Consider the following 10,546-nt stretch of genomic DNA (forward strand, 5'->3'; position numbering starts at 1 on the left):
TAACCTTTTCTACTAGTAGATGGATGAATCCCCCACCGGTCATCACCCTGGCCACATAAGGACCTTGTGCTGGACCGCCACCCGGCCTCTTACGCGTTGATGGACTGCCACCCAGCCACTTACACTTTCATAGACTGTACCCCGGCCTGTCGCTTATGCCGACTCAATTAGAGGGGCTTACTTCCCGAATATTGGGCAAGTAATCAATTCATTTACCAAAACTGCAACCTCGTTGCGAATATAAAATACACCACAGAGCCGGATTCCCCAAGTTTTGAGCGAGTATTTAAATCCCCTTAAAAAAGGAAGATCTTAAATATAAAAATGAGTTTTGGGATCCGCTCTGACTTTAAAAATCATTTTGAAGACTCGAAAACACTTTATAGAGTGTTTGGAGTAAAGCTGATTTAATGAAGTAAATCAGTCCCCGGAATATTTAGAAAATGACTGAATATTATTATTTAAATAATATTCCCATAAAGAATAATCTTTATAAAAATAATTGAAGTAGAAGTATTAAAACTTATACTTGAAACGAGTATTAAATAACCAAAGATATACTTATATGAAAGTATTATCTTTATTTGAATAATCGAAAATAAGTTTGATTATTGACACCTTATTCTTTAATAAAATAAAGAATATATCTCAGCAAATAATCGGAGTCATAGATCCTCAAATGAATATTCAAATAATATTCATTAAATAATATAAACTGAGTCATAAGCCCTCGAATGAATATTCAAATAATATTCAGATAAATAAATAAAAGGAGTCATACGCCTTCGAATAATATTCGAAATAATATTCAATAATAAAATAAAGTTAAAGTTATCGAATAAACCTTATTCGATTAATAGTTTGGAAAACTATAACCATATATATATATATATAAATATATATATATATCCATATCCATATATACAAAATCTACTCGGGATCCTCGACTCCCGGTTTTAGAAAATATTTTCACCTTTGGGTCCCTATACTAAGGGTATATGCAAGTTACCGCTATTCTCTAGCATAGGTATTATCAACTGAACCAACAGATATATATTTCAAGAATATGAAACAGGCATGCATATATACCATATCACATGCTACAATATATCGCAAGAATTTGCTAAATAACCAATATGCATTTATCGCAAGATCATGCATATACAAATGTATACATCACAACAACAGTATAACGGATAGAATACTTGCCTGAGCGACTTGGGGTGATAAAAGGCTCGGGACGAGTCTGGTAACCTATAAACAACAAGTAAGTTGGAATTAAACCAAAATCACTTGTAAATCTATACTTTAACTAACTTAGACTCTAACGCTTGTTTTGCGCTCACTGATTCGCTTAAGTCACTCGGGTACCCTCGGCTCCACCATTTTTAATAATTTAACCTTTACGAGTTTTAAAGTGATTCCTTCGCGAGTGTCTTACCAACTTCCTAACACACTTACCATAAATGTTTCATACATTAATTAACCCTTTTTGGTCTTTAACCTATGTTTCAAAGTAAGGCGAGGGGAAAAGTTTCGTTCGCGAAACGCCGTTACTTGAAACGGTCGTTTCTCCTAAACCGTGCATCGGAATCGAACGAACTACATATCAAAACGAAGCTCGTAACATGAGCTATCTAAACATGGCAGTGGTCATAATCTAGCAGGGGGTTCTCGGGTCCTAATGTTATGCACAAAAACAGTCTACAGAAAATTGGACGTTACGACGGCTATGTTTACGCGATTACCAATGATTAAACTACTCCAATTAACCACCAACCAACTCATAACCATCAATACAACAAAACTTCACCTAAACCATACCACATCAGTCCATAATCTCCAAGGTTTTCAACTCAAACAACCACAATCAAGACCTATGAACTATAATCAAGCTTCAATTACCAAAACACTTCCAAATCAAACCAAACTACTGATAATCACAATCCATGCTTCTCATTTCACAACACCAACCATTAAACTTACTAACAAATAAAGTAAAGGCTAGTGTTTGAAGTTTATACCTTCCTTGGGAGGTGTTAAGTTGCTAGGAAGCCTTAGGGAGCCTCCTACAAGCTTGATCTTTCCAAAGAAATCAAGAACACAAAGTTAGGCTTTGAAGTTTCTAAAAGTCCGATTTAAAGAACTGTAAAAATGAGGGTCTTACCTTGATTATTTGGACGAGACTTGTGAACAAGAGTTGTAGGCCATCTCAATACCTTTCCAATGAGCTATAGAACACAATATTTGAGTGAGAAATGAAGGAGATACAGCAGTTTTAGTGTTCTGGTTCTGTTTTGTCCGAGAGCATGTGTTGGAATAATCTTAAATTTAGTTATTAATTATTTGTTTATTTAATTATTAGATATTTAGCAATAGATTAATTATTAGAGAAAAATATTATTTTAGAATTGTTTAGTAGTGGGTTAGTGGAGTTATGGAGTAAATTATGGACATGTAATTTACCCATTAATTAATAGTGGTTAGTTTTAGTAGTAGTTAGTTTTAATATGTTTGTAAAGCCTATATAATTGCTAGTTTACCTTGAGTTTTACAGGAGGAAAAGAAAACAAGAAATATAGCAGTACAAGTTCTCTCTGCAAAATGTAGGTGTCTTTTTTTCTCTAAATTTTTCCAACATTGGATCAGAGCCATATGATCCAGGGCTTATAAAACTCTTCTAAAAATACACATATACATATATATACATATATATATTATCCTTAATATTTTCCATGGCATCAAACAATTTCTCCGTCTCTATTCCATTATTCAAAGGAGATCAATGAGGGAGGAAGAAATTGGAGGAAAAAATGAGGGACTGCTATTAGCTAAAGCTTCATCCTCAAAAGGCACATGTAACAAGGTTCAATGCAACCATTGTCATAAGATGGGACATGAAGAAAAAGACTGCTGGTACAAAGGAAAGCCACAATGCTACAAATGCAAAAAATATGGGCATCTAGCAAATAATTGTAGATTTCAGAATGATGAAGAAAGGATGACACAATTGATCGAGGGAGAACCACTCCTTTAGAGTTGTGGAGAGAAAGTGCTTCAAAGTGTTTTTGGAGAGAAAGTGCTCCAAAGTGTTTTTGATGAGATTGTGCATCAAAATTGATGGTGGTGAGAAGTGCATCACAGGCGAAGAGAAAGTGCTTCGTAAATTTAAGATTATGGGGTGAATGTTGGAATAATCTTAAATTTAGTTATTAATTATTTGTTTATTTAATTATTAGATATTTAGCAATAGATTAATTATTAGAGAAAAATATTATTTTAGAATTGTTTAGTAGTGGGTTAGTGGAGTTATGGAGTAAATTATGGACATGTAATTTACCCATTAATTAATAGTGGTTAGTTTTAGTAGTAGTTAGTTTTAATATGTTTGTAAAGCCTATATAATTGCTAGTTTACCTTGAGTTTTACAGGAGGAAAAGAAAACAAGAAATATAGCAGTACAAGTTCTCTCTGCAAAATGTAGGTGTCTTTTTCTTCTCCAAGTTTTTTCCAACAGCATGAAGAACAATGCCTTGGTTTCTTTTTGATTTTGATGAAAATGATTTTACTTGGCTTGGTTGCTTTGTTTTTGTGTTTGATTTAGTCAATTACCTTGTTGCCCTTGAATTTGTGTGGTTCTCATTCAACCACACCTCCTTCCTTCCCATGTCATGATTGTGTCATCCTCATGATGTCATCCTCCCCTCCTTGTCCTCTTTCTATTGGTTGGATGACATCATCCCCACTAATCCCCTTGATTAACTTCCTAATCGTTTGCCTAATGACCGCTGATCTGTTATACGGTTCGCTTAACTTTCGTTTTCGTTAATCGTTTGTGGGATCATACCCGGGATCTTATTACTTAGGTTCCCTTAACCTTTCTCAATATATTGTATTCCTTTTATGATCCTCTCTTATAATCCTTTAATTTAAATCCTTTTTATCCTGTTACCTTTTTCTCAATTCTTTCCGTATCTAGTGGATTTCCGGGAAAAATCAAAGTGTTCGGATTTGGATTCTGACGATCTTTACATACACTTATATCCCATATAAAGTACTAATAAAATCTCAGAATATCCATATCAGAACCCCTACATAGTGTGACATGAAAAGTTTTCTCATTCAGCAAAAACACTATTCATAAGGGTTTCAAAAATTTCCAAAAATTGGGGTTATTACAGCTATCTTTCAGACAGGAGAAGATACAGTTAAACTTAAAGATGCAAAAAGGAGGATGCAGAATGAACTTGAGTATGCTGAGAGGAGTTTGTTAGAGAACTATCTCAGAACAACTCCTGACATTAGAGAGATCACACACTGAAGCCAAGTCAAGAACTACAGCTGATAAAATTTGAAGGATATACAGGTTAAAGCTGATATCAGACTTTAAGGATGGTAAAAGCTCTAAAGACTGTGAGTTGTAGTTATTTAATCAAATTATCATATGCATTTATACTTAATGTTTTTGACATCATCAAATATCCTTTGAACTTGTATATTATGCTAATTTACAAGTTGGGGGAGATTGTTAGATATATTTGTGATGTCATGTCTAATAATGATTTGTGTTTAGTTTTCAGATCTTGACTAACAGAACAAATCAGGACTTAACTGGAAATCAGTACTTATACTGAAGTTAGAACTTAAGATATCAGAACTTAAGTTATCAGAACTTAAGATATCAGAAGATATTCATCAGGAGATAATATCAGGACTTAAGAAGACTTTCAGATAAGGAAGACGGCTGATTGAAGGAAAGAAGATTAAGACAAACACAAGAAGAGATATGCATGGAGAAGAATTCTATGAAGAATAGAAGACTTGGAGGAAAAGATAACTAATTGATATATTTTAGGATGCAGACTTATATTCGATATCAATTAGAAGATTATCTTGTAACTATGTGGTATATAAACACAACATAGGGTTTACACTAGATGTGTTATTGTAATCGAGAATATTATTCATTGTAATCCTAACAGCTCTCGTGATATTTATTCATCACTGAGAGAGAATGGTTCCATTGTAATACTGTTTTATTAATAAGATTATTCTGTGTTTCATACTTGTGTTCTTAATTCGATTTGATTGTAGTATTCACTGTATTCAACCCCCTTCTACAGTGTGTGTGACCTAACAATATATATATATATATATATATCTGGTGGATACATTCAAATCCACCAGAAATTTTTAAAGACTTGTGTTCTTATTACTTTGTGTTTTGATTCATTTTAACTTGTCATTCCGCACTTTACAAATCAAAATACTTACATATATATTTTGAGTTAGAACATTTTATAATTCCGAAAAAGTTTCAAGAATTCCATTCAACCCCCCTTCTGTAATTCTTGTTGCATTGTTAGGGACTAACATATCTCTTATTGCACACTGTGTAGACCAGTAGTAAACTATCATATAAAGTTAACACTGGTTCTTTGTTAGATGTAACAATTTAGATCAGAAAAATCTTGCATTCTCTCAAAAACAGAAGCTAAGCTCTTCATCAACAAAGAGAAAACATTCTTAATTTTAATATAAAATTAAGTGAGTTTTGAAAGATCTGTGTTCTTTACTGTTATTGTTTAATTTCAGTCTTAACATATTTCACTACAAGATTTGATTTACTTTGTTCACAACCATAAACACTTCAAGGAAAGCAGAAAAACATAAAAACATATTCACCCCGTATGTATAATTTATTATCTAACAAGTGGTATCAGAGCAAAATTTGAAAGTAAATAGATTCAAGATCTTGGAAGAATGAATATACAGAAAATCAGTAGCATCAAAATCCCTACTTTTGATAAAACTAACTACACTCTATGGAAGAAGAAAATGTTGATGTTTATCAGGATGGCCAATCCACTCTACATTCAGATTCTCAAAAATGGGCCCTTCACTCCTATGGTTAGAGTTGAGGAATCTACAGATGGTGATATGGTCATTTTAGCTCATTATGCTCCTAAAGACCCTTCTGAGTACACTGATCCTGAGAAAGAAAAAGTTTCTCTAGATAGTGGCTTGTAGCTAATATTAATAGAGTCACTTGACAATGTAATATACAATAACATTGTCAACTATGACACTTCTAAGAAGATCTGGGAAAAGATTGAAATACTCTGTGAAAGAACTGAGGAAGTTAGATCTAATAAAAGAAGGATACTGATTTCACAGTATGAAAATTTCATGGCTAAGCCAATAGAAAGTATCACTGATATGTTTGAAAGGTTTAACAAGCTGATAAATGACCTGCAGCTCTATGACAAATATTATGAAGCTGAAGAGGTAAATTTGAAGTTTTTGCTCATACTCCCTGATCATCTGGAACAGAAAATTTCTATAATCAGATAAAGGAGAGATCTAAGGAGGATAATACTGGAAGTTCTTTATGGAATCTTAAAAACATATAAATTAGAAATGATTTAAAGAAAATCATTAAGAGCCGCTCAATGGCATATTATGGATGGTTCAAGTGCTCTAATTGTCAATGAAGCCCAGATCTCTAATCAGGAGCCAAGAGCCCAGACTCCAGTTGCCTCAACAAGTGAGCAAAGAAACAATGACTCTCAGGAACAAGACATACTGGAATTGGAAGAAGATGAGTTCTACTCCCTGGATGAACTTGATGAGCTAGATCAGTCAATGGCCTATTTGGTAAGAAAGTTCTCTAATATTAGAGTAAAGAAGCAAAGATTCTTCAAGGGTAAAGGACCGTCATTCAAGCAAAGTTCTCTAATACTGAAATATTTTTGCTATTCTGTCCATCATTCTATGGACCCATGCTCTTGCACGAGCTTATAAACAATCAGCGTTGAAACTCCCTCGACAGCGAAAATCGAATATGGGATTTCATTCTAGATATCATCGTTACTAAAATCCATTGCTACACCGCAACCTTCTTCGTATAGTAATACTACTCTTAATCGATAAGAAGGAATAAATATATCATAGGTAAATAATCAACTTAATAAGTCTATCAATGATAACTTGTACATCACCATGACCCGATTAGTGGTACATAATCTTAACATCCATTACAATACAACTCTCTCGGTTTTTATCGTCTCATTACTCGCAAAATCATTGTTGCATTACTATGGTCCACCGTTGACCCACTGTCGTCATTCGTTTTCCATGAAATCTTAATAGCTAACCATATGGAGTCAATACATGTCATATAGAATTCTTCTAAAGAGGCAACATAATCACCATTCACGATTCATGAAGAACACTCCTAAACTTGACGTACATATGACATGAAATAGATAAAATTATAAAAGAGTTTCAATGAAAGCAACGATAGCAGGTTAATACCAATATTAACCATATGTCTTTATTAGGAGACATGAAGTTTAAAGGTTTATTTAGTCCTTTCGTAACATTGTCCTGGCTAATCTCAAGATAGGACTGTTAGATATATTTGATAATGTCATGGATAATATGTTTTATGTTTAGCTTTCAGATCTTACTTGAACAGGATAAATCAGTACTTAACTGTTGATCAGTACTTATACTAGAAGTCAGGACTTAAGGATATCAGTACTTATGTTATCAGGAGATAATCATCAGAAGATAAATATCAGAACTTAAGTGTTGAAGGACAATCAGATAAGGACAGTAGCTGATTAAAGGAAAGAAGATCAAGATAAACATAAGAAGAGATATGCATGAAGAAGGAATTCTGTAAAGAATGGAATACTTGGAAGAAAAGATATCTGATTGATATATTTTAGGAAGCAGAATTATATTCCATATCAATTAGCGATTATCTTGTAACTGTGTAGTATATAAACACAGACATAGGGTTTACACTAAAAGTGTTATCATTATTGGAGAAGATTATTCATTGTAACCCTAGCAGCTCTCGTGATATTTGTTCATCACTGAGAGGTAACAGTTCCATACTGTAACAGAGTTTATTGTTTCAATAAAGTTTGTTTTCTGTTACTTAAGTTCTTAAAGTTCGATTTGAGTGTACTATACACTGTATTCACCCCCTCTACAGTGTGTGTGTGACCTAACAATTGGTATCAGATCCTATCTAGTTAACATACATACAGTTAAAGATCCAAACACAATCATGTCGGACACAGAAACTCCAACTAAGCCTACCAAAACTGAGGAATCACCAAAGACACAAATTCAGAGTCGGTATGAGACCATCAGAGTTCCCATACTGAGACCATCTGAATATCCCATATGGAAGGTAAGGATGACCATGTTCCTGGAAGCAACAGATCCAGAATACCTTGATAGAATCAAGGAAGGCCCTCACAAACCAACCAAGCTCGTTGTTGCAGTTGCAGGTGAAGCAGCAAAGACCGTACCAAAAGAGAAGAGTGATTATACTGCTGAAGACATAGCATCAATTGCTAAGGATGCTAAGGTACGACACTTACTGCATAGTGCCATTGATAATGTAATGTCAAACAGGGTAATCAACTGCAAGACTGCTAAGGAAATATGGGATGCTCTGGAAACAAGGTGTCAGGGAACTGACACAATTAAGAAGAACAGGAAGACAATACTCACTCAAGAGTATGAACACTTTGACTCAAAGACTAATGAGTCATTGAATGATTTATATGATAGATTTGTCAAACTTTTGAATGATTTGTCATTGGTTGATAAAGAGTATTATCTTGAAGATTCAAACCTTAAGTTCCTGTTAGCTCTTCCTGAATGCTGGGATTTGAAGGCAACGACAATAAGAGACAACTACAATCTTGATGAAACAACTCTTGACGAAATCTATGGAATGCTCAAGACTCATGAGCTGGAGATGGAACAAAGAAGCAAGAGGAAAGAAGGAAAGTCAAGGACAGTTGCTCTTAAGGCTGAAGAAGAATTCCCCAAAGCAGCTTCCTCAAAGAAAGACAAGGGTAAAGCTCTTTTCATAAAGTCTGATACTGAGTCATCAAGTTCTGAGAGTGATGATGACTCAGATTCTGAAAGCTTTCCTGAGACTGATGCTGATGAGGAGATGATGAAGCTGTGTGCTCTTATGGTGAAAGGAATCACAAAGATTGTATACAAGAAGTTCAGGAAGGGAAAGAAGTTTTCCAGGAAAGGCATAAGTTCTGATAAGAAGAATTTCAGAAGATCTGAAGGCAGAGGAGGAAAGTCTGACAGAGGAGATTACACCAATGTTAAATGCTATAACTGTGGTGAGAAAGGCCACATATCTCCTGACTGCAAGAAGGTAAAGGGTGACAAAGGCAAGGCTCTTGTCACAAAGCAAAAAAGCTGGACAGACACCTCAGACTCTGAAAGTGAGGAAAACTATGCATTAATGGCAAATGTTGATAAAGAAAGTGCTGAGAGCAGTTCTGAAGCTGCTGAAACAAAGGTACCTCAGACTACTTATGCTTTTCATACTGATGATATTAATGAGTTGAGAAGATATCTTAAAACCATGTTTGTTAGTTATAGAGATCAAACTTTAACATATGAAAGATTAACTTCTGAAAATCTTGCATTTAAGAAAAGAAATGATTTCTTAGAAAAAGAGTTAGTCATGTTCCATCAAACTCAGAAGGATAGAGATGATGCTTTTTATGTTAGGAATGAAGTGTTAAAATTAAATGAATCTCTAAAAACTAAGTTAGAAAAGGAAAGAGAGATTATCAGGACTTGGACTAACTCTGGCAAAACAACTCAAAATTTGCTAAGTAGTGGAAACTGGAAAGAGGGCTTAGGTTATGGAGAAGATAAGAAAGATAAAGGAACTGAAGAAATTAAGTCTGTTGATAAGCAAAAGCCAAAGTTAAAACCTGTTAAGTTTGTAACTGTAAAGTCTGAAAATGAAAAATCAGAAGTTACAAAGAAATTAACTCCTGACAAACTAAAACAGGAAAAGACAGCTGAAGTGAACATAGGCTTAATGACAAAGAAGCAGCTTAAGCATAAGCTGAAAGATGTCAAGAATGCAAACAAGGTAAAATCACCTAGGAAAAATAGGAATGGAAAGGAAGGTGTGAATAAAAGCAATAATTATAAACCTGTTCCTGATGCTTCTAGGAAAACATGTCATAACTGTGGAAGTTCTAACCATCTGGCTTCTTTTTGCAGGAAGAATAAGAATATTAACTCCTTACCTTCAAAGTCAGGAGTTAAGAGTCAGTCTGTTAGATACAAACCATAAAATCCTTGTTTTCATTGTGGTAGTTTGTGGCATTCCATTTATACTTGTAAGGAATATCATAGCTTGTACTATGATTATTATCAAATAAAACCTTCTTTGAAGAAAGTTTTCATTGTTCCTTCTAGTGTAAATTCTGATTCAAAGTCTGATAGTGTAAGTTCTGATAAGAAAATTGTTAACATAAACTCTGATGCTAAATCCGCTGCAAATGTTAATAAACTTAATAAGGCCAAAGGATCCAAGCAAGTCCGGGTCCTTAAAATTAATAATTAGTGGTCTTTGTGATTGCAGGGCAACAGAAAAAATATTCTAGTTCTGGACAGTGGATGTTCAGGACATATGACTGGAAATAAGGCCCTGCTATCAGACTTTGTGGAGAAAGCTGGCCCAAGTGTTTCT

The sequence above is a fragment of the Apium graveolens genome, chromosome 9 (assembly GCF_009905375.1).
Source record: "Apium graveolens cultivar Ventura chromosome 9, ASM990537v1, whole genome shotgun sequence".
NCBI lineage: Eukaryota > Viridiplantae > Streptophyta > Magnoliopsida > Apiales > Apiaceae > Apium > Apium graveolens.